This window comes from Rhinoderma darwinii, unplaced genomic scaffold (assembly GCF_050947455.1).
Source record: "Rhinoderma darwinii isolate aRhiDar2 unplaced genomic scaffold, aRhiDar2.hap1 Scaffold_3864, whole genome shotgun sequence".
Classification (NCBI taxonomy): domain Eukaryota; kingdom Metazoa; phylum Chordata; class Amphibia; order Anura; family Rhinodermatidae; genus Rhinoderma; species Rhinoderma darwinii.
This window is the reverse complement of record NW_027463499.1, coordinates 1-26,209: the sequence shown is the minus strand read 5'-3', so window position 1 is coordinate 26,209 and position 26,209 is coordinate 1. Positions and strand designations below refer to the sequence as shown.

The window sequence follows — 26,209 nt, the reverse complement described above, 5'->3', positions numbered from 1 at the left end:
ACGTGGATGAAGAGGACATTAAGTTATTTCTCAATAAGTTTTGTGAGGAGGTGGTGGGAAAGGGGAAAGTGTTTAACCCTTTTGGATTTTGGACTGGGAAGTGGAAATTTCTTTGTAAATTTGTGAGAATTGGTGAATCTAGAAACCTATTGTTTCCTCCAGCGCGGTTCAAGATTGGAAGTGCGTGTGGAAATTTATTTTTTCTTGGAATGGATATGTTTTGTTTGAATTGTAAAGAGTATGGTCATGAGAGAGAAGCCTGTGAGAAAGTAATGTGTACAAAATGTCTGCAAGAGGGACATAAGTATAATGAATGTCAGAAAGGGAAAGTATGTAATATGTGTGGAGAGGAGGGGCACATATTCAAATCGTGCCCAAAGAAAAGCAAACGTGAGGTACAAGAGGAAAATAAGAAGATAGTCAAAAGAAAGGAAGCGGAAGTTAGTTTGGAAGAAGGCAAGCTTCATAAATTGGAAGGAAGTGGGCAAAGTGATGAGAAAAAAAGGAAAAAAGCAGAGAGAAAGAAAAAAAGTGTCATTTCAGAAGAGGAAAGAGCAGAAAGAGACAGGTTATTGGAAGAAGTAGAGCAGTTACGTAGTAAAATTAATTTTGAAAAAATGCGGAGGAGGGTGCGGCTCTGTGTAAGAGAAAATTTACCAGGGTTTCTTGAAAGGTATGGTGTGCCAACATGGTTAACGTGCATTGTAAACTGTGAGTGGGATGGTAATGATTTGCAGGAACATCTAGTGGATATGTTAGGAACTATTGCTGTTAAAAAAGGAATGTTTTTTTGATTTCTTAAGGAAAAAAAAGGAAAGAGGAAAACAAAAATTAATTGTACGTTTTCAGTTTTCATTGTGATGATCTAAGTCTTTTTTATTTTGAATTTTATGATTTTTAAGACGTGATCTGAATGAATTAAAAAAAAAAAAAAAAAAAAAAAAAAATCTGTTCTTATCAGTTTAATATCTGATACGTCCCCTATCTGGGGACCATATATTAAATGGATTTTTAGAACAGGGAGATGGAAATAGAGCTTGCTCTGTCCACTCCACGCATTGACCTGGTATTGCAGTATTTCCAGGACCGGTGCACCCTTCCCTTATGTGTTGACTAAAATCAGATTCCAAAAGTGTTTTTTCTCTTTGCCATTGTTTCTGTCTTTCTGAAGGGATCTCCCCTTTTAATCCCATTATTTCAACACCTGTTGGACAATGCATTTGTACAGTCATGTGTGATAATGAGCTCATTTATTAAATGCAATTAATGAATACATTGCCACCTCTTGTTGTGTGTGTGTGTGTGTGTGTGTGTGTGTCTTCTGTGTTTCTGTGTTTCCGGCATTTCACATTGGAACAGCTCATTCACCTTCCTTGTCTTCTCTCCGCCCTCCCTCCCTCCCTCCTAGGTAAGTTAAAGAGCTGCACCTGAGCCAGCCACTGATTGATGCAGCACCACAGTCAAATAGTGGAGTGGAGTGGAGTAGGGGAACAGCAAACAGCCATTAAAGCAGCCAGCCGCCTACCCGCCACAATGGACCTACCTGTGTACACTAGGTGGATGTGATGGAATGTACTGTCGTCCCTACATTTCAAGAAGAAGTAAGAATTGCAGTTGCAACAAACCCTTGCTTGCCTACAAAGAGAGCAGCAATTTGGATTTGTTACTATGTTACCTGGAAGAATAACAAACTGTGCAAGGATGGAGGTTGTAGGAGCAAAGAGAAGTTGTCTGTAAAGTTGGTGGATGCCTATTTTCCATTTTGCAGTCCCTTGTCTCCCTCTTGTGGCCTCCTGGAGGCAAATAAATGTGCAAAAAAAAGACAGCCTGGCGGCCGGCTGTTGCAGTGTTGCCCTCTCAGGCAACACTGAGTGACTGACTGAGCCTCACAGTCTTATATAAAGTTCAGACGGAACTTTGCACGTGTCATAGTGGAGCCCTCAGGATTCCAGAGCCAGCTTTCTGACATCATAATGGGGCCTGCCTCAGAGATAAAAGCCTGGGCCCAGGCAGTGTTGTTCAGTGCTGCTCAGCAGGCAGCACAGGACTGGATTAAAGCTGATACAAGGTGTGAAGGAACAAGGGGTGGCTGTGGGCATGCACTTGCTGCCGCTGCCAGTGTTTATCTGCATGGCAGGAGGGCATTTGGGCGTTGCCAGGAAGGCGTTTTTATGTAGATTCCTCCTCTTTCAGCACTGCATTGTGGTGCAAGCAAAAGAAGCAAATCCTGTCTGGCTTCCTCTCCGGCCTTTATTCACCTCCCGCTTAGTAGCTGTAAATGTGTGTGAGCCTGCAGGGCCCCATGGAATTGCCTAGGAGTAGGCTGAATCGCTGCAAGGGGTGAACAGCAGTATGGGACAGGCTCGGGCAAGGCAAGGGCCGCTCGGGTTATCGCTTCTCGGCCTTTTGGCTAAGATCAAGTGTAGTATCTGTTCTTATCAGTTTAATATCTGATACGTCCCCTATCTGGGGACCATATATTAAATGGATTTTTAGAACAGGGAGATGGAAATAGAGCTTGCTCTGTCCACTCCACGCATTGACCTGGTATTGCAGTATTTCCAGGACCGGTGCACCCTTCCCTTATGTGTTGACTAAAATCAGATTCCAAAAGTGTTTTTTCTCTTTGCCATTGTTTCTGTCTTTCTGAAGGGATCTCCCCTTTTAATCCCATTATTTCAACACCTGTTGGACAATGCATTTGTACAGTCATGTGTGATAATGAGCTCATTTATTAAATGCAATTAATGAATACATTGCCACCTCTTGTTGTGTGTGTGTGTGTGTGTGTGTGTGTGTCTTCTGTGTTTCTGTGTTTCCGGCATTTCACATTGGAACAGCTCATTCACCTTCCTTGTCTTCTCTCCGCCCTCCCTCCCTCCCTCCTAGGTAAGTTAAAGAGCTGCACCTGAGCCAGCCACTGATTGATGCAGCACCACAGTCAAATAGTGGAGTGGAGTGGAGTAGGGGAACAGCAAACAGCCATTAAAGCAGCCAGCCGCCTACCCGCCACAATGGACCTACCTGTGTACACTAGGTGGATGTGATGGAATGTACTGTCGTCCCTACATTTCAAGAAGAAGTAAGAATTGCAGTTGCAACAAACCCTTGCTTGCCTACAAAGAGAGCAGCAATTTGGATTTGTTACTATGTTACCTGGAAGAATAACAAACTGTGCAAGGATGGAGGTTGTAGGAGCAAAGAGAAGTTGTCTGTAAAGTTGGTGGATGCCTATTTTCCATTTTGCAGTCCCTTGTCTCCCTCTTGTGGCCTCCTGGAGGCAAATAAATGTGCAAAAAAAAGACAGCCTGGCGGCCGGCTGTTGCAGTGTTGCCCTCTCAGGCAACACTGAGTGACTGACTGAGCCTCACAGTCTTATATAAAGTTCAGACGGAACTTTGCACGTGTCATAGTGGAGCCCTCAGGATTCCAGAGCCAGCTTTCTGACATCATAATGGGGCCTGCCTCAGAGATAAAAGCCTGGGCCCAGGCAGTGTTGTTCAGTGCTGCTCAGCAGGCAGCACAGGACTGGATTAAAGCTGATACAAGGTGTGAAGGAACAAGGGGTGGCTGTGGGCATGCACTTGCTGCCGCTGCCAGTGTTTATCTGCATGGCAGGAGGGCATTTGGGCGTTGCCAGGAAGGCGTTTTTATGTAGATTCCTCCTCTTTCAGCACTGCATTGTGGTGCAAGCAAAAGAAGCAAATCCTGTCTGGCTTCCTCTCCGGCCTTTATTCACCTCCCGCTTAGTAGCTGTAAATGTGTGTGAGCCTGCAGGGCCCCATGGAATTGCCTAGGAGTAGGCTGAATCGCTGCAAGGGGTGAACAGCAGTATGGGACAGGCTCGGGCAAGGCAAGGGCCGCTCGGGTTATCGCTTCTCGGCCTTTTGGCTAAGATCAAGTGTAGTATCTGTTCTTATCAGTTTAATATCTGATACGTCCCCTATCTGGGGACCATATATTAAATGGATTTTTAGAACAGGGAGATGGAAATAGAGCTTGCTCTGTCCACTCCACGCATTGACCTGGTATTGCAGTATTTCCAGGACCGGTGCACCCTTCCCTTATGTGTTGACTAAAATCAGATTCCAAAAGTGTTTTTTCTCTTTGCCATTGTTTCTGTCTTTCTGAAGGGATCTCCCCTTTTAATCCCATTATTTCAACACCTGTTGGACAATGCATTTGTACAGTCATGTGTGATAATGAGCTCATTTATTAAATGCAATTAATGAATACATTGCCACCTCTTGTTGTGTGTGTGTGTGTGTGTGTCTTCTGTGTTTCTGTGTTTCCGGCATTTCACATTGGAACAGCTCATTCACCTTCCTTGTCTTCTCTCCGCCCTCCCTCCCTCCCTCCTAGGTAAGTTAAAGAGCTGCACCTGAGCCAGCCACTGATTGATGCAGCACCACAGTCAAATAGTGGAGTGGAGTGGAGTAGGGGAACAGCAAACAGCCATTAAAGCAGCCAGCCGCCTACCCGCCACAATGGACCTACCTGTGTACACTAGGTGGATGTGATGGAATGTACTGTCGTCCCTACATTTCAAGAAGAAGTAAGAATTGCAGTTGCAACAAACCCTTGCTTGCCTACAAAGAGAGCAGCAATTTGGATTTGTTACTATGTTACCTGGAAGAATAACAAACTGTGCAAGGATGGAGGTTGTAGGAGCAAAGAGAAGTTGTCTGTAAAGTTGGTGGATGCCTATTTTCCATTTTGCAGTCCCTTGTCTCCCTCTTGTGGCCTCCTGGAGGCAAATAAATGTGCAAAAAAAAGACAGCCTGGCGGCCGGCTGTTGCAGTGTTGCCCTCTCAGGCAACACTGAGTGACTGACTGAGCCTCACAGTCTTATATAAAGTTCAGACGGAACTTTGCACGTGTCATAGTGGAGCCCTCAGGATTCCAGAGCCAGCTTTCTGACATCATAATGGGGCCTGCCTCAGAGATAAAAGCCTGGGCCCAGGCAGTGTTGTTCAGTGCTGCTCAGCAGGCAGCACAGGACTGGATTAAAGCTGATACAAGGTGTGAAGGAACAAGGGGTGGCTGTGGGCATGCACTTGCTGCCGCTGCCAGTGTTTATCTGCATGGCAGGAGGGCATTTGGGCGTTGCCAGGAAGGCGTTTTTATGTAGATTCCTCCTCTTTCAGCACTGCATTGTGGTGCAAGCAAAAGAAGCAAATCCTGTCTGGCTTCCTCTCCGGCCTTTATTCACCTCCCGCTTAGTAGCTGTAAATGTGTGTGAGCCTGCAGGGCCCCATGGAATTGCCTAGGAGTAGGCTGAATCGCTGCAAGGGGTGAACAGCAGTATGGGACAGGCTCGGGCAAGGCAAGGGCCGCTCGGGTTATCGCTTCTCGGCCTTTTGGCTAAGATCAAGTGTAGTATCTGTTCTTATCAGTTTAATATCTGATACGTCCCCTATCTGGGGACCATATATTAAATGGATTTTTAGAACAGGGAGATGGAAATAGAGCTTGCTCTGTCCACTCCACGCATTGACCTGGTATTGCAGTATTTCCAGGACCGGTGCACCCTTCCCTTATGTGTTGACTAAAATCAGATTCCAAAAGTGTTTTTTCTCTTTGCCATTGTTTCTGTCTTTCTGAAGGGATCTCCCCTTTTAATCCCATTATTTCAACACCTGTTGGACAATGCATTTGTACAGTCATGTGTGATAATGAGCTCATTTATTAAATGCAATTAATGAATACATTGCCACCTCTTGTTGTGTGTGTGTGTGTGTGTGTCTTCTGTGTTTCTGTGTTTCCGGCATTTCACATTGGAACAGCTCATTCACCTTCCTTGTCTTCTCTCCGCCCTCCCTCCCTCCCTCCTAGGTAAGTTAAAGAGCTGCACCTGAGCCAGCCACTGATTGATGCAGCACCACAGTCAAATAGTGGAGTGGAGTGGAGTAGGGGAACAGCAAACAGCCATTAAAGCAGCCAGCCGCCTACCCGCCACAATGGACCTACCTGTGTACACTAGGTGGATGTGATGGAATGTACTGTCGTCCCTACATTTCAAGAAGAAGTAAGAATTGCAGTTGCAACAAACCCTTGCTTGCCTACAAAGAGAGCAGCAATTTGGATTTGTTACTATGTTACCTGGAAGAATAACAAACTGTGCAAGGATGGAGGTTGTAGGAGCAAAGAGAAGTTGTCTGTAAAGTTGGTGGATGCCTATTTTCCATTTTGCAGTCCCTTGTCTCCCTCTTGTGGCCTCCTGGAGGCAAATAAATGTGCAAAAAAAAGACAGCCTGGCGGCCGGCTGTTGCAGTGTTGCCCTCTCAGGCAACACTGAGTGACTGACTGAGCCTCACAGTCTTATATAAAGTTCAGACGGAACTTTGCACGTGTCATAGTGGAGCCCTCAGGATTCCAGAGCCAGCTTTCTGACATCATAATGGGGCCTGCCTCAGAGATAAAAGCCTGGGCCCAGGCAGTGTTGTTCAGTGCTGCTCAGCAGGCAGCACAGGACTGGATTAAAGCTGATACAAGGTGTGAAGGAACAAGGGGTGGCTGTGGGCATGCACTTGCTGCCGCTGCCAGTGTTTATCTGCATGGCAGGAGGGCATTTGGGCGTTGCCAGGAAGGCGTTTTTATGTAGATTCCTCCTCTTTCAGCACTGCATTGTGGTGCAAGCAAAAGAAGCAAATCCTGTCTGGCTTCCTCTCCGGCCTTTATTCACCTCCCGCTTAGTAGCTGTAAATGTGTGTGAGCCTGCAGGGCCCCATGGAATTGCCTAGGAGTAGGCTGAATCGCTGCAAGGGGTGAACAGCAGTATGGGACAGGCTCGGGCAAGGCAAGGGCCGCTCGGGTTATCGCTTCTCGGCCTTTTGGCAAGATCAGGTGTAGTATTTCTGCATCTGGTTTTGTTGGGAGGTGTCCGGGGTACCCTGCTCCTTGGCCTTGGGGGATCGTCTCTTTTCACAGAGAGACTTCACCCCCTTGCTGCTATTTGGGGAGTGGGCTTAGCCCCCGGACAACGAGTTGCGATCGCGCCTTACCCAAGAGGTCAACCGGCCTTGAGGCGTTTTTCTAAGAGCGTTCCGAGGGCGTTTATCGGGCTTCGTAGGTGTCTGGGGTACCCTAATCCTTGGCCTTGGGGGAGGGTTCCACTTAATTGTGGAATCTGAGCCCTTGCTGCTATAAGGGACAGGCTTAGCCCCCAGGCACTGAAAATGCCATATACATTTGGATTTGCATCCGGGGACACCCGGTTGCGCCAGTCCGTCCGCATCGAGGTGGAAGAAGGCCATCGCCAGCGGAAGAACCTTCGCTTCATTGTGGAGGTGATTCTGCTGGACTTCCTGGGGCTCAAGCGGGCGGACATCCTGTGTCTCAACGACCAGGAAAGCCGCGGTCGGTACACCGTATCCTTTACGGCCGCGGCATGTTGCGACAACATGCACAAAAGATTGTCTGATGCGGACCAGAGTGAGGAGCGGCTAAATGGACTGAACTTTTTATTCCTCTACGGGGAGGAAGAAGTCCCGCTCGTGATGTGCATGTTCAGTCCATTTGTCTCAGAGTGTGACATTGAAACCTTCCTCAGTCGTTACTGCAGGGAGGTCCGCTTCTCACATAAAATCTTGAACACCCAGAGCTTCTGGAATGGCAAAAGAAAATATTGGGTGAAGTTCCGCCAGGATCCCAATGGCATTGGAGGCTTACATCACCCACCCCAGAACTTTGCCATTGGGAAGAATCGAGGATTCCTATTTTACCCCCAGATGCCAATAGCCTGCCGGAACTGCTTGAGATATGGCCACACCAGAGAACATTGTGACCGGCCCCATGTGGTGCAGTGTAACAGGTGTGGCCAGGTTGGACACGTAGCGGCAAAATGCAGTTCCGAGGTGTTGTGCAATCTGTGCGGCATGACTGGGCATGCTTTTAAAGATTGCCCCCGCAGAGCGAAATCTGGGCCACCCAGACCAGGGCCAGAGCGGCAGTTTGCAACATGTGCAGACGCCGCTGGTAATGCCCCAAAACGAGCATTGACGACTGAGGGGTCCAGGCCAAAGTCCTTCACAGCTCCATCGGGGGGCCCACCGATGTCAGCCTCGAGGGACGGCCATAGGGATTCCACCGGGTCCAGGCAGAGCAGGAGGAATTCTGACTCTGCTGGACATAAGTTGACCGGCACCTCTGCAAACAGGTCCTCTGCTCCGCCTGCAGTGGACCCTGTTGAGGCAGTGGTTAGCGACAGGCGTCGTGGCTCCGTAGGTTCTGCAGTAGGACCTGACGCCTGTCCCAAGAGTGTGGGCATGGAGCGGAGACACTCTGTGTCAGACGAGGGCTCCATTAAGAAAACCCTAAAATATGCTGGATTGGAGCCTCGTTTTGACCATTTCCGGTCAACGGGGGGGTCGGAGCAAAGTTCCTCCACTGCGGTTGTGGAGGGGCTTGCGATGAAGGCTCCCCGTAAGCAGGCAAAGGTTGCCAAGAGCGATGGGACCTCACAGGCCCCTGTGCAGCTGCCCAGGAAGGACATCAGCGATATCTTCAGCCAGGGGCCAGAGATGGGTGAGAGCGACTTCGAGGAGATGGATAGGAGCCATTCTGCAAAGAGACAGCGAGAGGAAGAGGAGTCCGGAGTTCGGAGGAAAGCTGCCTATCGGAGTTCGGATGAGAGCAGTGTGGGGGTTGGAGCCGCCCACGTATCTGGCTCTGACCCTACCAACATCCAAGATTTATTGACCCCTCAAAAAGGGGGTCCAGACTCGCAGCTGATCTCCGAGTACGACTCTTCTGGTTCGGACCCTGACCTCAACTAAGACTATGTTGGTTCCTATCAAAGTCGCCTCACTAAATGTGAGGTCCCTAAAGAGCCCTGTCCGCAGGACTGCTTTATTTTCATTTTTAGAGACTGTGGACTTTGACCTTTGCCTGCTTCAAGAATGTGGAATCCCTAATGACTTGGAATATCAAGATTTAAAGATGGACTGGAAACTAGGCCCCTCAGTCTGGTCTGGTGGAAATGACTGTCGCTCTGCGGGGGTTGGATTGCTCTGCCGAGGTCGTTTTATCTCCATCCAAACAGTGACTGAAATCATGCCCGGCAGAGCTATTTTAATACATTTGCTTTTTAATGGAACTTTAATTCGTGTTTTAAACGTTTATGCCCCTCCTACCAAACAGGAGAGGGCAGAACTATTAGAGATTTTACCATTGTTTTGTGTTGGGTCTACCCCCCTGCTGGTGGGTGGTGATTTTAACTGTGTGCGAGATGGAGAACACCGCCAGGGTGGGGATTTTAATCGAAAAATTGACCGTACTTCTTACCTGCTCAAGAATTTTATTGGTGATTTTAAATTGAAAGATTGCTGGAGGGAACTCTTGCCTGCGGACCCAGGCCCCACCTGGTCCAATGGAAGAGTGAGCTCCAGAATTGATTTTATTTTCACTTCTAATAGTTTTATTCCCAAAAAATGTTTGCTTTTAACAAATATTTTATCTGATCACAAGCTCCTTTCAGTGCACCTGGAGCTAGAGGGAGAGCAAAAAGCTTGTAGGGGTCCCTGGAGACTAAACACCACACTCCTGGAGGACCCCATCATTAAAGAGGAGTTTGTGCGGACCTACCAGTGTTGGCAGTCCCATAGAGCGCCCAGTCAGCCTATGCTACACTGGTGGGAGGGCATTAAACCCAAAATCAGAGCTTTTTTTATTCGAGCAGGTAAGAAGAAAGCAAAAGAGAAAAAACAATGGTTTTATGTTCTTAATAAACGTTTACATGTACTTTTTAAATTGAAGGAGATTGGTATGGATGTTGATGATGATATCTTAAATCTTAAAGCTGAAATAAAATATGCCATAGAAGAGAAAGGGAAACAAATAATTTTTAATTCACATGTAAAGCACCTCGAGGATGGCGAGAAGTGTTCCCGGTTCTTCTTCAAAAAGGTAATGGATAAACGAGATGTCATTTTAAACCTTGAAGGAGAAACCACTATGGTCGGCATTTTAAATTCTGCTTTTAATTTCTACCAATCTCTTTTTAACAAGAAAAATATTGATCCTTCCTTTTTAGAACATGTTCTTAATTCCCTTGATGCCAAGCTAGATATTTTAGACCAGGAAGTTTTATCCCGTAATATTACCTTGGAGGAACTTTTATTTGCTTTTAAAAGTTTTTCTAATGGGAAAGCTCCTGGGGAAGATGGTCTGCCCATCGAATTTTATCATGCTTTTTGGGAAATTTTAAAGAATGACATGTTTTTATTGTATAAGGAAGTTTTTATTACTGAAGAGCTGCCCCCTTCCTGGAGGAGGGGGATTGTGTCCTTAATTTTTAAAAAAGGTGAGAGGGACCAGTTAAAAAACTGGCGCCCTATTACTCTTTTAAACGTTGATTGTAAAATTTTAGCTAAACTAATAACAATCCGTTTTAAACCTTTTATTCATAAATTAATCCATCCAAACCAGGTATGTGGGGTACCTGGGAGGTCAATTACTGAGTCCCTGAATATTTTACGTGACATCATTTGGTATTTTAAAGAAAGGGGTCAAAGCCTTGCTATTTTATCCTTAGATTTCGAGAAGGCTTTTGACCGGGTCTCCCATGAATATCTTTTTATGGTTCTTAAAAAGATGGCTGTTCCTGAAATTATTTTAACACGTATTAAGCTTTTATATCGATCCTGTTTTAGCCAAATTTCTATCAACGGATTTTTAACTAAAGGTGTTCCTCTTTTATCAGGGGTGAAACAGGGGTGCCCGTTGTCTCCGCTCCTTTTTATTTGTGCCATAGAACCTCTGTTCACCCTAATAAGAGATGATAAAGTCATCAGAGGCGTGCCCATACCTGGAGGAAGGGGGAACCAGGTAAAAATCCTAGGCTATATGGATGACGCCACCGTCCTATGCCCAGACGCCGCTTCTATGAGACGGGCATTGAGGAACACCGGCTTTTTTTGTGAAGCCTCTGGTTTTAAATTAAACGTTGATAAGTGTGACTGTTTTTATACTGGTGTATGGGATTCCTCTGTGACACCAGGAGTTAACATGCAGCAGGATCAGATAAAAATTTTAGGAATTGTTTTTAATCAAGAAAACGATGGGAGACCCAATTGGGATTCAGTAATTGCCAAAATGGAAAAAAAGGTTTTAATGTGGAATTTGAGAAATCTCACCATGGAGGGAAAAGTTTTAATAATTAAATCTGTTTTATTACCCATAATGCTTTATGTAGCTATGGTTTTCCCTCCAACAATTTTATATATTAAAAAAGTGACCAGGATCTGTTTTATGTTTTTATGGGGTTCCAAAATGGAAAAACTAAAACGTGATTTTATGTACAGATGTAAGGACAATGGCGGGAGAGATGTTCCTAACCTTTTTAACTTCTTTTACATTAAATACTTTTGCTTCTGTTTTAAAATGTATAATTCTGATGGTATTTTTAGCTACTTTTTAAAGTACGCTACGGGCATGATTTTTAAACGATGGTTTCGTGTCCCTTTGAATTCTCCTGTGCTTCTGTGTCCCCCAAAACAATATGCGGTGCTCGAAAAAACTGTCAGGCTCCTAGGTCTCCAAGAATTGGAGCCTGACATATTGGGGGACCAGAAAAAAGTGTCACTCTCCTGTAGGCGGCAGGAGGATACACTGGCAGTTTCAAATTTCTCACAGGCAAGGTCCAAGGTGGTGTGGCGGAACGTTTTCGGGAAATTTATGGCAAATGTGCACAAGGACCTTGCCTGGGCAATCGTTCACCAGTGCCTCCCTACTCGTGAATTCCAGCATAGGCGAGGACTGGTGGCGAGAGCCAAGTGCCCGAGAGACAGGTGTGGTGACGACGAGACGATAATGCACCTGTTTTGGAACTGCCCATATGCACAGGAGGTTTGGAGGAAGGTAGGCCCATTGCTGAAATGGGCCTGCGGTCTTAAAGATCTTAAATTTGAATACGTGTTTTATGGTCTTTTTAACTGCCCAAGTTTTAAACAGCAAATGGTCTGTTGGATCATTTTAAACTGTTTTAAGAATGCCATTTGGAAGGTTAGGAACATTCTGCTTTTTAAACATGATTTTATTGACGTTAAAAATTGTGTGAAATATGCCCTAAGTGAAATGTATATTTATTATCTTAGGGACAAAAAGCAGCTAGGGGTAAAAGAAGCAACATCCATGTGGTGTTTGCAAATGTGGAATACCATAACATTGTAAATAAAAATGGTTTTATTCTTTTATGTCTTTTATGCCCTGTATAAATTTTATCCTGCTATTGTTCTGTACTTTTATTATAACATCTGTATTAATGGTCTTATTATTATTACTTTTGTATTCATTTAAATGTATGAATATTCATGTATTATGCTGTTGATTTTATCTTGTGGTTTCAATTTTAAAAAAAAGTCTGTAAAATATATTATTTTTGCCAATAAAAAACTTTGTTGAAACCTTATCTGTTCTTATCAGTTTAATATCTGATACGTCCCCTATCTGGGGACCATATATTAAATGGATTTTTAGAACAGGGAGATGGAAATAGAGCTTGCTCTGTCCACTCCACGCATTGACCTGGTATTGCAGTATTTCCAGGACCGGTGCACCCTTCCCTTATGTGTTGACTAAAATCAGATTCCAAAAGTGTTTTTTCTCTTTGCCATTGTTTCTGTCTTTCTGAAGGGATCTCCCCTTTTAATCCCATTATTTCAACACCTGTTGGACAATGCATTTGTACAGTCATGTGTGATAATGAGCTCATTTATTAAATGCAATTAATGAATACATTGCCACCTCTTGTTGTGTGTGTGTGTGTGTGTGTCTTCTGTGTTTCTGTGTTTCCGGCATTTCACATTGGAACAGCTCATTCACCTTCCTTGTCTTCTCTCCGCCCTCCCTCCCTCCCTCCTAGGTAAGTTAAAGAGCTGCACCTGAGCCAGCCACTGATTGATGCAGCACCACAGTCAAATAGTGGAGTGGAGTGGAGTAGGGGAACAGCAAACAGCCATTAAAGCAGCCAGCCGCCTACCCGCCACAATGGACCTACCTGTGTACACTAGGTGGATGTGATGGAATGTACTGTCGTCCCTACATTTCAAGAAGAAGTAAGAATTGCAGTTGCAACAAACCCTTGCTTGCCTACAAAGAGAGCAGCAATTTGGATTTGTTACTATGTTACCTGGAAGAATAACAAACTGTGCAAGGATGGAGGTTGTAGGAGCAAAGAGAAGTTGTCTGTAAAGTTGGTGGATGCCTATTTTCCATTTTGCAGTCCCTTGTCTCCCTCTTGTGGCCTCCTGGAGGCAAATAAATGTGCAAAAAAAAGACAGCCTGGCGGCCGGCTGTTGCAGTGTTGCCCTCTCAGGCAACACTGAGTGACTGACTGAGCCTCACAGTCTTATATAAAGTTCAGACGGAACTTTGCACGTGTCATAGTGGAGCCCTCAGGATTCCAGAGCCAGCTTTCTGACATCATAATGGGGCCTGCCTCAGAGATAAAAGCCTGGGCCCAGGCAGTGTTGTTCAGTGCTGCTCAGCAGGCAGCACAGGACTGGATTAAAGCTGATACAAGGTGTGAAGGAACAAGGGGTGGCTGTGGGCATGCACTTGCTGCCGCTGCCAGTGTTTATCTGCATGGCAGGAGGGCATTTGGGCGTTGCCAGGAAGGCGTTTTTATGTAGATTCCTCCTCTTTCAGCACTGCATTGTGGTGCAAGCAAAAGAAGCAAATCCTGTCTGGCTTCCTCTCCGGCCTTTATTCACCTCCCGCTTAGTAGCTGTAAATGTGTGTGAGCCTGCAGGGCCCCATGGAATTGCCTAGGAGTAGGCTGAATCGCTGCAAGGGGTGAACAGCAGTATGGGACAGGCTCGGGCAAGGCAAGGGCCGCTCGGGTTATCGCTTCTCGGCCTTTTGGCTAAGATCAAGTGTAGTATCTGTTCTTATCAGTTTAATATCTGATACGTCCCCTATCTGGGGACCATATATTAAATGGATTTTTAGAACAGGGAGATGGAAATAGAGCTTGCTCTGTCCACTCCACGCATTGACCTGGTATTGCAGTATTTCCAGGACCGGTGCACCCTTCCCTTATGTGTTGACTAAAATCAGATTCCAAAAGTGTTTTTTCTCTTTGCCATTGTTTCTGTCTTTCTGAAGGGATCTCCCCTTTTAATCCCATTATTTCAACACCTGTTGGACAATGCATTTGTACAGTCATGTGTGATAATGAGCTCATTTATTAAATGCAATTAATGAATACATTGCCACCTCTTGTTGTGTGTGTGTGTGTGTGTGTCTTCTGTGTTTCTGTGTTTCCGGCATTTCACATTGGAACAGCTCATTCACCTTCCTTGTCTTCTCTCCGCCCTCCCTCCCTCCCTCCTAGGTAAGTTAAAGAGCTGCACCTGAGCCAGCCACTGATTGATGCAGCACCACAGTCAAATAGTGGAGTGGAGTGGAGTAGGGGAACAGCAAACAGCCATTAAAGCAGCCAGCCGCCTACCCGCCACAATGGACCTACCTGTGTACACTAGGTGGATGTGATGGAATGTACTGTCGTCCCTACATTTCAAGAAGAAGTAAGAATTGCAGTTGCAACAAACCCTTGCTTGCCTACAAAGAGAGCAGCAATTTGGATTTGTTACTATGTTACCTGGAAGAATAACAAACTGTGCAAGGATGGAGGTTGTAGGAGCAAAGAGAAGTTGTCTGTAAAGTTGGTGGATGCCTATTTTCCATTTTGCAGTCCCTTGTCTCCCTCTTGTGGCCTCCTGGAGGCAAATAAATGTGCAAAAAAAAGACAGCCTGGCGGCCGGCTGTTGCAGTGTTGCCCTCTCAGGCAACACTGAGTGACTGACTGAGCCTCACAGTCTTATATAAAGTTCAGACGGAACTTTGCACGTGTCATAGTGGAGCCCTCAGGATTCCAGAGCCAGCTTTCTGACATCATAATGGGGCCTGCCTCAGAGATAAAAGCCTGGGCCCAGGCAGTGTTGTTCAGTGCTGCTCAGCAGGCAGCACAGGACTGGATTAAAGCTGATACAAGGTGTGAAGGAACAAGGGGTGGCTGTGGGCATGCACTTGCTGCCGCTGCCAGTGTTTATCTGCATGGCAGGAGGGCATTTGGGCGTTGCCAGGAAGGCGTTTTTATGTAGATTCCTCCTCTTTCAGCACTGCATTGTGGTGCAAGCAAAAGAAGCAAATCCTGTCTGGCTTCCTCTCCGGCCTTTATTCACCTCCCGCTTAGTAGCTGTAAATGTGTGTGAGCCTGCAGGGCCCCATGGAATTGCCTAGGAGTAGGCTGAATCGCTGCAAGGGGTGAACAGCAGTATGGGACAGGCTCGGGCAAGGCAAGGGCCGCTCGGGTTATCGCTTCTCGGCCTTTTGGCTAAGATCAAGTGTAGTATCTGTTCTTATCAGTTTAATATCTGATACGTCCCCTATCTGGGGACCATATATTAAATGGATTTTTAGAACAGGGAGATGGAAATAGAGCTTGCTCTGTCCACTCCACGCATTGACCTGGTATTGCAGTATTTCCAGGACCGGTGCACCCTTCCCTTATGTGTTGACTAAAATCAGATTCCAAAAGTGTTTTTTCTCTTTGCCATTGTTTCTGTCTTTCTGAAGGGATCTCCCCTTTTAATCCCATTATTTCAACACCTGTTGGACAATGCATTTGTACAGTCATGTGTGATAATGAGCTCATTTATTAAATGCAATTAATGAATACATTGCCACCTCTTGTTGTGTGTGTGTGTGTGTGTGTCTTCTGTGTTTCTGTGTTTCCGGCATTTCACATTGGAACAGCTCATTCACCTTCCTTGTCTTCTCTCCGCCCTCCCTCCCTCCCTCCTAGGTAAGTTAAAGAGCTGCACCTGAGCCAGCCACTGATTGATGCAGCACCACAGTCAAATAGTGGAGTGGAGTGGAGTAGGGGAACAGCAAACAGCCATTAAAGCAGCCAGCCGCCTACCCGCCACAATGGACCTACCTGTGTACACTAGGTGGATGTGATGGAATGTACTGTCGTCCCTACATTTCAAGAAGAAGTAAGAATTGCAGTTGCAACAAACCCTTGCTTGCCTACAAAGAGAGCAGCAATTTGGATTTGTTACTATGTTACCTGGAAGAATAACAAACTGTGCAAGGATGGAGGTTGTAGGAGCAAAGAGAAGTTGTCTGTAAAGTTGGTGGATGCCTATTTTCCATTTTGCAGTCCCTTGTCTCCCTCTTGTGGCCTCCTGGAGGCAAATAAATGTGCAAAAAAAAGACAGCCTGGCGGCCGGCTGTTGCAGTGTTGCCCTCTCAGGCAACACTGAGTGACTGACTGAGCCTCACAGTCTTATATAAAGTTCAGACGGAACTTTGCACGTGTCATAGTGGAGCCCTCAGGATTCCAGAGCCAGCTTTCTGACATCATAATGGGGCCTGCCTCAGAGATAAAAGCCTGGGCCCAGGCAGTGTTGTTCAGTGCTGCTCAGCAGGCAGCACAGGACTGGATTAAAGCTGATACAAGGTGTGAAGGAACAAGGGGTGGCTGTGGGCATGCACTTGCTGCCGCTGCCAGTGTTTATCTGCATGGCAGGAGGGCATTTGGGCGTTGCCAGGAAGGCGTTTTTATGTAGATTCCTCCTCTTTCAGCACTGCATTGTGGTGCAAGCAAAAGAAGCAAATCCTGTCTGGCTTCCTCTCCGGCCTTTATTCACCTCCCGCTTAGTAGCTGTAAATGTGTGTGAGCCTGCAGGGCCCCATGGAATTGCCTAGGAGTAGGCTGAATCGCTGCAAGGGGTGAACAGCAGTATGGGACAGGCTCGGGCAAGGCAAGGGCCGCTCGGGTTATCGCTTCTCGGCCTTTTGGCTAAGATCAAGTGTAGTATCTGTTCTTATCAGTCCTTGTAAGGATAGATAGCTCGGAGAACCACTGGGGGCTATAAACACTAGCTTAGCGATCCAAGAGCGTTCCAGACGAAGCCGGCGACGAACTGCGGAGAAGAACCAGCGAAGACGACGATCCAGAAGGGAGAAGCCGCCATCGAGGAAGAAGCTCCGGGAGATCGCTGCCGGGAAGAAGAAGGAGAACTTCGGAGAAGAGCCGCTGCTGAAGGGGATCTTCGAAGAAGCTCGGCCGCAGAAGAAGAAGCTCGACGAGGAACCGCTGCGGAAGAAATTTCGTGGAAGAACCTCGGCCAGCAAGGAGAAGATTTGCATAGCTCCGCCCCCTTCGGGAAAGAGCTATCGAAGATCCTCCCCAAGCGACAGGAACAGCTGGAAGAAGCCATGGCCTCAACCAGCAACCCTGCCACCCAGAAGGAGAAGGCAGATGGACCAGGTGAGCAGGCCCAGGCCAGGACATCTCCTCCTGAAGCCTCCTCAAGCCAACAGGCCACCAGGAAGCCGAACCAGGCTGCTCCAACCCTGGAGCCCTGGATGAAGCAGACGGTGGCCCTGAAGCTCAAGGAGGTGGACGGGAGAGTGCCGGACATGACGGAAGAAGTGTTCTGCCAGAAGATGCTCCTGGATCAGGGCTTCGCTAAGCCGGAGACCATCAGTATCCAGGCCTTCATGACCGGGATGTTCTTCGTGACCTTCGCTTCGATCAACATCTGCAGAAGGTACTGGGAGATGGTGAAAGCGGCGAGGCCTGAATCCCCTTTCTCTCGCTTTGTGGGCAACTGCCCTGTCCAAAGAGAGGAAAGGCGGGTGACGGTCTCAATGCGGAACCCACACACCCCCGGCAAAGACATCACCACGCTCCTGAAGCGGTTCTGCACAGTGGTGAGGGAACCCACCCACATCCTGAACGGACTCGGCTTCTGGACTGGCAAGTGGTCGGTAATCGTCCGACTGAACAAGGATTCGAGCGCGGAAGACGGCCTCCAGCACCTGCCCCAGTCATTCTCGCTGGGCAACTCCTACGGCCTCATCTACTACCCGGACATGCCGCAGATCTGCAGGAGATGCAGCAAGAAGGGTCATTCGGTGAAGGACTGCAAGGAGGACGCCTGCAAGAACTGCCGGGTAACAGGACACGAGACCAAAGACTGCCCGAAACGGACAATGTGCAACCTCTGCGGACAAGCAGCCCACTCTTACAAGGACTGCCCGAAGAGGGATCGATCCTGGGCAACTGTAGCAGCGAAAGCTCCAGCCAGAGGGAACCCCGCCCCAGCCAGAGCTCCAGCGGCACAGAAGACCGGGAAAAAGAAGGATGGTAAGAAGACGACAGTCCCTCCCCCCCCTCTCCCGGCCCTCCCTCGCCCTACCCTTCCCACCCTCCCTCGCCCGGCCCTCCCCACCCCCCGTCCCCAACCCCTGTCACCCCCACTGAGGCTCTCACCTTCTCCTACCCACCCATCTCAGTGGTCCTGTCACCTGCACCTCTCCCAACCCAGCCTCCCTTCTCCCCAGCTCCAGCAGCACTAACATCTTCCCCTCCAGCTGCTGGAGTCCTCTCCCTGGAGGATTTTCCCCCTCTTGTCTCCTCAGGTGCCATCCAGAGGAAGAGAAAGGTGAGGGACAGCCCAGCTGCTGAGTCCTCAAAGAGACAAGTCGTGGAAATCTGCGAAGATTCCCTTGCGCAGCAGGAGGAAATGGAGCAGATGGTGGAGGAACTCGTGTCTGAACCTGAGGTCATCGACTTCACAACAGACATCCAGGTGGCTACAATCCTGGAACAATTTTTGTCAGAGGGCCTGCTGGATCTTCCGGACCCGCCAGGCTCCAGAGAGGAGGATCCGCCCGACCGGACTGGTAACTAAGGTGTATCGTTTGCACTAACCTTCTTTATTCTCCCCCATGGCTGCTAAACTTAACATCTTTAGCCTCAATGTGAGGAGTGTTAGAGATAGGACTAGATGTCAGATGGTGCTAACTTTTCTTTCCAAGCAGTCGAGTGATGTATTTATGCTCCAGGAATGTACTCTCCCCTCTTCCAGGTCATACCATCATCTGGCCAGGCAGTGGACCCATGGCCCGTCCTACTGGTCTGGTGGGGGCGACTGTAAGTCTGCAGGGGTTGCCATCCTGATTAGGGGAAGCGTATTTACTGTTGACTCTGTCCAGGAGCTCGTCTGCGGCCGCTTGTTGGTCGTAGACGGTTCCTGGGCGGGAGAGCCGATTAGGCTCATCAACGTGTACGCTCCCCCTATGAAGGCTGAGCGCCTGGAACTATTCCAGACCCTGCGGACCCAGCTCGCCACCACTAGGGCAGTGGTGATGGCCGGGGACTTCAACTGCCCCATCGAAGAGGATGGACGAAGTTCCGGCACTTCAATCAAGCTGGATGTCAGTTCCAAACTGCTTATCGAGATGGTAACCGAAGCATCCTTGCAGGACGTTGTGGGCTCCATGGGGATCGGCTCTGTGAACTATTCATGGAGCCGACCCGATGGCTCACTTCGTTCTCGGATTGACTTTGTGTTCACCTCCCGGGCAGTCAAGCAGCATGGGCACTCCATGGTCCCCTGCTTCTTCTCTGACCACAGGGCCATTCTCTTCCAGGGTGCCATCGGCCACGGTTTTCCTCCCGGCCCTGGCTCCTGGAAGCTGAATTGTGCCCTGCTGGAAAGAGAAGAGGTACTGGCGGAACTTAGAGACGCCTATATTGTTTGGAGGAATGATAAAGTTTTCTTTGACAAAACCTGTGACTGGTGGGAATATGTTAAAGTTGAATTTCGTTGTTTCTTTCAGGCAAAAAGTCGTCAACAGGCGTGTGAGAGGAAGAGAGACTTCAGAGAGATGCAGCGTCAGCTGCGATCCCTGCAAGACCTCCTTCAATGCGGCTGGGACGTCAGGAAGGAGCTGGAGGAAGCCAAAAAGGGCCTGAAAAGGCACTTTGAGGAGGAATCCAAGCGAATTGTCTTTCGTTCCAAGGTGGAGAACCTGGAGAAGGGTGAGAAATGTAACTCGTTCTTTTTCAGGAAACTCCATGCCGGCCACACGCCCCTGAAGGAACTCCGAGATGAGACCGGAAACATGCATTCTGGGAAGAAGGAGGTGATGGGAGTCGTCACAGACTACTACCGAAGCCTCTACTCCCGGAAAACCACTGACCCCGAAGCCGCCGATAAATTCCTGTCAGGTATCACTAATCATCTTGATCCTGCAGGTACGGAGGCTATGGACGTACCCCTGACGGTGGAGGAACTGCTCTCTGCCGCTAAATCCTTCAGACCCGGCAGGACCCCGGGCAGTGATGGTCTCCCAGCAGAGCTCTATGTAGCGCTGGGGGACTTGATCTGTCCGGACCTGCTGGAGCTCTATGAGGAGATGGTGGTGGAGGGTAGAATGCCACCGTCCTTGAGAGAAGGCATGATCACGATCTTGTATAAGCGGAAGGGGGAGAGATGTGACCTGAAAAACTGGCGTCCCATCTCTCTCCTGAACGTGGACTACAAGATCCTCGCCAAAGTATTGACCAACAGACTGAAGGTTGTCATCGGACAGATCATCGGATCGGACCAAACCTGCGGCATTCCTGGCCGTAGGGTGGCCGACAGTCTTGCCCTGGTGAGGGACACGGTGCATTACATGCAAAGCCGCCGTACACACGCGGCCCTGGTCAGTCTGGATCAGGAGAAGGCTTTTGACCGGGTCTCTCACGAATTCATGGGTAAGGCTCTGCGTAGGCTGCGGCTTGGCAGGTTGTTCTGTTTGTATGTTAACCTGATGTATTGCGACATTTACAGCTCGGTGCTGGTGAACGGCTGGAAGACTGACCCCTTTCCTGTATCGTCGGGGGTTAGACAAGGCTGTCCTCTTTCACCTCTCCTTTTTGTTTGTGTTATAGAGCTCTTCGCAGAGGCTATCCGGCAGAATGGAGAGATCAGAGGGATCACCGCACCAGGTCCAGGACACTTCGAGGTCAAATGCTCGCTGTACATGGACGACGTGACCGTCTTCTGCGCTGACCAGAGTTCGGTGACTGCACTCGTCCAGACCTGTGAGGAGTTCGGACGCGCTTCAGGGGCAAAAGTCAACTGCGGGAAGTCGGAAGCCATGCTCTTCGGAAAGTGGTACCTGCCTTCTCCTGCCTCCTTCCCGTTTACTATCAAGCCGGACTTCATCAAAATTCTGGGAGTCTGGTTCGGTAAGGAAGGTGCAGCCCTAAAGTCGTGGGAAGAACGCTTGGCCAAAGTCAACCAAAGGATCGGACTGTGGAGCCTCAGACAACTCACTATTGAGGGCAAAGCAATGGTCCTGCGTAACGAAGTCTTGCCTGTGCTACAATACACTGCACAGGCATGGCCCCCTCTTGCAACGGTCTCGAGGGCCATTACCAGGACTGTGTTTCGCTTCATCTGGGGCTCGAAAATGGACAGAGTAAAGCGGACTGTTATGTACAAGGAGCCCCGCAAAGGTGGGAAGGGTATACCCGACATTCCCACTCTGCTGCGGATCGCTTTTGTATGTGACTGTGTTCGTAGGACTCTGAGGACAGCAAACGGCTCTGCGGGCAAGGCCATGTCCCGCTACTTCCTCCTTCCCCTCTGGCGAGGTTTTGGCTGGGATAAGTGGGACAGCTCCTTCCCTTACAACTGGCACGCTCCCTGGTTCTACGGAGATGTCGTCCGGTTTGTGAGGGAGCATCAACTGGAGGGTCTTAAGCCCGACTTGTGGAAACCTAAGACGATCCACAAGCACATCAGAGCAAAGGACTCACTGGAGTTTGTTCCAGGGCTTCATGCCGACACGTTGGAGACTGTTTGGACTAACGTGTCATCTGGCAGGTTGACCAACGGGCACAAGGACATTTCATGGATGGCCATCCAGGGAGGACTGCCTCTTAGGTCATTCATGCATGCCCGCAACCTGTGCAAGACCCGGTACTGCCCCAGGTGCCCCTTCACGGAGGAAACATCTTTGCACATTTTCTGGCAGTGCCCCTTTGCACAGGGTCTGTTGAAAGCCTTGGAACACGAACTCAAGGACTCAGTTCCCAGGAACAGACTGTCGTACCGCTCGGTACTTTATGGACTATTTCCTGGGAATACCACGGATGGAGCAATCCAGGAAGCCTGGCGCCTTATGAACTGTTTTAAGGACGCTATATGGTTCGCCAGGAATCGTCTGATTTTGCGGAGAGAGAGTGTGTCCGTCCAGGACTGCCGCAGGCTGATCCACAGCCTGCTCAGAGACTATTCCACCTGGGACAGCCCGGACGTCGATGAGGAAGAGGACTGATACTCCCCTTCCCCCCACTCTCCCTTCTTGTGTGTTGTCTTTCAATAAAGCTTCGGGCCTGTGATTTCCCGCTTCCCTATCCCCTCCTACCCACTCCCCTATCCCATCACTTGTCTGTAATGCTTTGTTGTTTGGCTTTAGTGAATGCAAGAATGTTAGTGTAGCATGTGGTGTAATGTATAGCATAGGCTAGCCTGTACTGTGTATTATACTGTCATGTTATGTTTGACGACTGTTATTATTTATTATTTGCTGCTTCATGGCTCGCGCTGCGTCGCAGTAATGTTTGTATGATGACGATTGATTGTCAATAAAGCATTTTTCAATCAAAAAATCTGTTCTTATCAGTTTAATATCTGATACGTCCCCTATCTGGGGACCATATATTAAATGGATTTTTAGAACAGGGAGATGGAAATAGAGCTTGCTCTGTCCACTCCACGCATTGACCTGGTATTGCAGTATTTCCAGGACCGGTGCACCCTTCCCTTATGTGTTGACTAAAATCAGATTCCAAAAGTGTTTTTTCTCTTTGCCATTGTTTCTGTCTTTCTGAAGGGATCTCCCCTTTTAATCCCATTATTTCAACACCTGTTGGACAATGCATTTGTACAGTCATGTGTGATAATGAGCTCATTTATTAAATGCAATTAATGAATACATTGCCACCTCTTGTTGTGTGTGTGTGTGTGTGTGTCTTCTGTGTTTCTGTGTTTCCGGCATTTCACATTGGAACAGCTCATTCACCTTCCTTGTCTTCTCTCCGCCCTCCCTCCCTCCCTCCTAGGTAAGTTAAAGAGCTGCACCTGAGCCAGCCACTGATTGATGCAGCACCACAGTCAAATAGTGGAGTGGAGTGGAGTAGGGGAACAGCAAACAGCCATTAAAGCAGCCAGCCGCCTACCCGCCACAATGGACCTACCTGTGTACACTAGGTGGATGTGATGGAATGTACTGTCGTCCCTACATTTCAAGAAGAAGTAAGAATTGCAGTTGCAACAAACCCTTGCTTGCCTACAAAGAGAGCAGCAATTTGGATTTGTTACTATGTTACCTGGAAGAATAACAAACTGTGCAAGGATGGAGGTTGTAGGAGCAAAGAGAAGTTGTCTGTAAAGTTGGTGGATGCCTATTTTCCATTTTGCAGTCCCTTGTCTCCCTCTTGTGGCCTCCTGGAGGCAAATAAATGTGCAAAAAAAAGACAGCCTGGCGGCCGGCTGTTGCAGTGTTGCCCTCTCAGGCAACACTGAGTGACTGACTGAGCCTCACAGTCTTATATAAAGTTCAGACGGAACTTTGCACGTGTCATAGTGGAGCCCTCAGGATTCCAGAGCCAGCTTTCTGACATCATAATGGGGCCTGCCTCAGAGATAAAAGCCTGGGCCCAGGCAGTGTTGTTCAGTGCTGCTCAGCAGGCAGCACAGGACTGGATTAAAGCTGATACAAGGTGTGAAGGAACAAGGGGTGGCTGTGGGCATGCACTTGCTGCCGCTGCCAGTGTTTATCTGCATGGCAGGAGGGCATTTGGGCGTTGCCAGGAAGGCGTTTTTATGTAGATTCCTCCTCTTTCAGCACTGCATTGTGGTGCAAGCAAAAGAAGCAAATCCTGTCTGGCTTCCTCTCCGGCCTTTATTCACCTCCCGCTTAGTAGCTGTAAATGTGTGTGAGCCTGCAGGGCCCCATGGAATTGCCTAGGAGTAGGCTGAATCGCTGCAAGGGGTGAACAGCAGTATGGGACAGGCTCGGGCAAGGCAAGGGCCGCTCGGGTTATCGCTTCTCGGCCTTTTGGCTAAGATCAAGTGTAGTATCTGTTCTTATCAGTTTAATATCTGATACGTCCCCTATCTGGGGACCATATATTAAATGGATTTTTAGAACAGGGAGATGGAAATAGAGCTTGCTCTGTCCACTCCACGCATTGACCTGGTATTGCAGTATTTCCAGGACCGGTGCACCCTTCCCTTATGTGTTGACTAAAATCAGATTCCAAAAGTGTTTTTTCTCTTTGCCATTGTTTCTGTCTTTCTGAAGGGATCTCCCCTTTTAATCCCATTATTTCAACACCTGTTGGACAATGCATTTGTACAGTCATGTGTGATAATGAGCTCATTTATTAAATGCAATTAATGAATACATTGCCACCTCTTGTTGTGTGTGTGTGTGTGTGTGTCTTCTGTGTTTCTGTGTTTCCGGCATTTCACATTGGAACAGCTCATTCACCTTCCTTGTCTTCTCTCCGCCCTCCCTCCCTCCCTCCTAGGTAAGTTAAAGAGCTGCACCTGAGCCAGCCACTGATTGATGCAGCACCACAGTCAAATAGTGGAGTGGAGTGGAGTAGGGGAACAGCAAACAGCCATTAAAGCAGCCAGCCGCCTACCCGCCACAATGGACCTACCTGTGTACACTAGGTGGATGTGATGGAATGTACTGTCGTCCCTACATTTCAAGAAGAAGTAAGAATTGCAGTTGCAACAAACCCTTGCTTGCCTACAAAGAGAGCAGCAATTTGGATTTGTTACTATGTTACCTGGAAGAATAACAAACTGTGCAAGGATGGAGGTTGTAGGAGCAAAGAGAAGTTGTCTGTAAAGTTGGTGGATGCCTATTTTCCATTTTGCAGTCCCTTGTCTCCCTCTTGTGGCCTCCTGGAGGCAAATAAATGTGCAAAAAAAAGACAGCCTGGCGGCCGGCTGTTGCAGTGTTGCCCTCTCAGGCAACACTGAGTGACTGACTGAGCCTCACAGTCTTATATAAAGTTCAGACGGAACTTTGCACGTGTCATAGTGGAGCCCTCAGGATTCCAGAGCCAGCTTTCTGACATCATAATGGGGCCTGCCTCAGAGATAAAAGCCTGGGCCCAGGCAGTGTTGTTCAGTGCTGCTCAGCAGGCAGCACAGGACTGGATTAAAGCTGATACAAGGTGTGAAGGAACAAGGGGTGGCTGTGGGCATGCACTTGCTGCCGCTGCCAGTGTTTATCTGCATGGCAGGAGGGCATTTGGGCGTTGCCAGGAAGGCGTTTTTATGTAGATTCCTCCTCTTTCAGCACTGCATTGTGGTGCAAGCAAAAGAAGCAAATCCTGTCTGGCTTCCTCTCCGGCCTTTATTCACCTCCCGCTTAGTAGCTGTAAATGTGTGTGAGCCTGCAGGGCCCCATGGAATTGCCTAGGAGTAGGCTGAATCGCTGCAAGGGGTGAACAGCAGTATGGGACAGGCTCGGGCAAGGCAAGGGCCGCTCGGGTTATCGCTTCTCGGCCTTTTGGCTAAGATCAAGTGTAGTATCTGTTCTTATCAGTTTAATATCTGATACGTCCCCTATCTGGGGACCATATATTAAATGGATTTTTAGAACAGGGAGATGGAAATAGAGCTTGCTCTGTCCACTCCACGCATTGACCTGGTATTGCAGTATTTCCAGGACCGGTGCACCCTTCCCTTATGTGTTGACTAAAATCAGATTCCAAAAGTGTTTTTTCTCTTTGCCATTGTTTCTGTCTTTCTGAAGGGATCTCCCCTTTTAATCCCATTATTTCAACACCTGTTGGACAATGCATTTGTACAGTCATGTGTGATAATGAGCTCATTTATTAAATGCAATTAATGAATACATTGCCACCTCTTGTTGTGTGTGTGTGTGTGTGTGTCTTCTGTGTTTCTGTGTTTCCGGCATTTCACATTGGAACAGCTCATTCACCTTCCTTGTCTTCTCTCCGCCCTCCCTCCCTCCCTCCTAGGTAAGTTAAAGAGCTGCACCTGAGCCAGCCACTGATTGATGCAGCACCACAGTCAAATAGTGGAGTGGAGTGGAGTAGGGGAACAGCAAACAGCCATTAAAGCAGCCAGCCGCCTACCCGCCACAATGGACCTACCTGTGTACACTAGGTGGATGTGATGGAATGTACTGTCGTCCCTACATTTCAAGAAGAAGTAAGAATTGCAGTTGCAACAAACCCTTGCTTGCCTACAAAGAGAGCAGCAATTTGGATTTGTTACTATGTTACCTGGAAGAATAACAAACTGTGCAAGGATGGAGGTTGTAGGAGCAAAGAGAAGTTGTCTGTAAAGTTGGTGGATGC

At 48.1% G+C, this 26,209-nt stretch overlaps 8 non-coding genes and 3 pseudogenes across 8 annotated transcripts; all 11 read left to right on the top strand.

Moving 5' to 3' along the window:
• The first annotated feature begins 890 nt into the window (after positions 1-890).
• LOC142707628 (U2 spliceosomal RNA) lies at positions 891-1,100 on the top strand (annotated as a pseudogene).
• A 1,290-nt stretch (positions 1,101-2,390) lies between these two features.
• Positions 2,391-2,581, top strand: LOC142707611 (U2 spliceosomal RNA). The gene has a single exon (XR_012868541.1). It is a non-coding gene; the product is annotated as a U2 spliceosomal RNA (small nuclear RNA).
• A 1,290-nt stretch (positions 2,582-3,871) lies between these two features.
• LOC142707610 (U2 spliceosomal RNA) lies at positions 3,872-4,062 on the top strand. Its single transcript, XR_012868540.1, has one exon. It is a non-coding gene; the product is annotated as a U2 spliceosomal RNA (small nuclear RNA).
• Positions 4,063-5,344: 1,282 nt separating this feature from the next.
• Positions 5,345-5,535, top strand: LOC142707643 (U2 spliceosomal RNA). The gene has a single exon (XR_012868559.1). It is a non-coding gene; the product is annotated as a U2 spliceosomal RNA (small nuclear RNA).
• Positions 5,536-12,370: 6,835 nt separating this feature from the next.
• On the top strand, positions 12,371-12,562 carry LOC142707626 (U2 spliceosomal RNA). The gene has a single exon (XR_012868554.1). It is a non-coding gene; the product is annotated as a U2 spliceosomal RNA (small nuclear RNA).
• Positions 12,563-13,844: 1,282 nt separating this feature from the next.
• Positions 13,845-14,035, top strand: LOC142707642 (U2 spliceosomal RNA). The gene has a single exon (XR_012868558.1). It is a non-coding gene; the product is annotated as a U2 spliceosomal RNA (small nuclear RNA).
• A 1,282-nt stretch (positions 14,036-15,317) lies between these two features.
• Positions 15,318-15,508, top strand: LOC142707634 (U2 spliceosomal RNA). Its single transcript, XR_012868557.1, has one exon. It is a non-coding gene; the product is annotated as a U2 spliceosomal RNA (small nuclear RNA).
• A 1,282-nt stretch (positions 15,509-16,790) lies between these two features.
• Positions 16,791-16,892, top strand: LOC142707635 (U2 spliceosomal RNA; annotated as a pseudogene).
• A 5,554-nt stretch (positions 16,893-22,446) lies between these two features.
• On the top strand, positions 22,447-22,621 carry LOC142707623 (U2 spliceosomal RNA; annotated as a pseudogene).
• A 1,282-nt stretch (positions 22,622-23,903) lies between these two features.
• On the top strand, positions 23,904-24,094 carry LOC142707621 (U2 spliceosomal RNA). The gene has a single exon (XR_012868550.1). It is a non-coding gene; the product is annotated as a U2 spliceosomal RNA (small nuclear RNA).
• A 1,282-nt stretch (positions 24,095-25,376) lies between these two features.
• LOC142707609 (U2 spliceosomal RNA) lies at positions 25,377-25,567 on the top strand. The gene has a single exon (XR_012868539.1). It is a non-coding gene; the product is annotated as a U2 spliceosomal RNA (small nuclear RNA).
• The last annotated feature ends 642 nt before the right edge of the window (positions 25,568-26,209 follow it).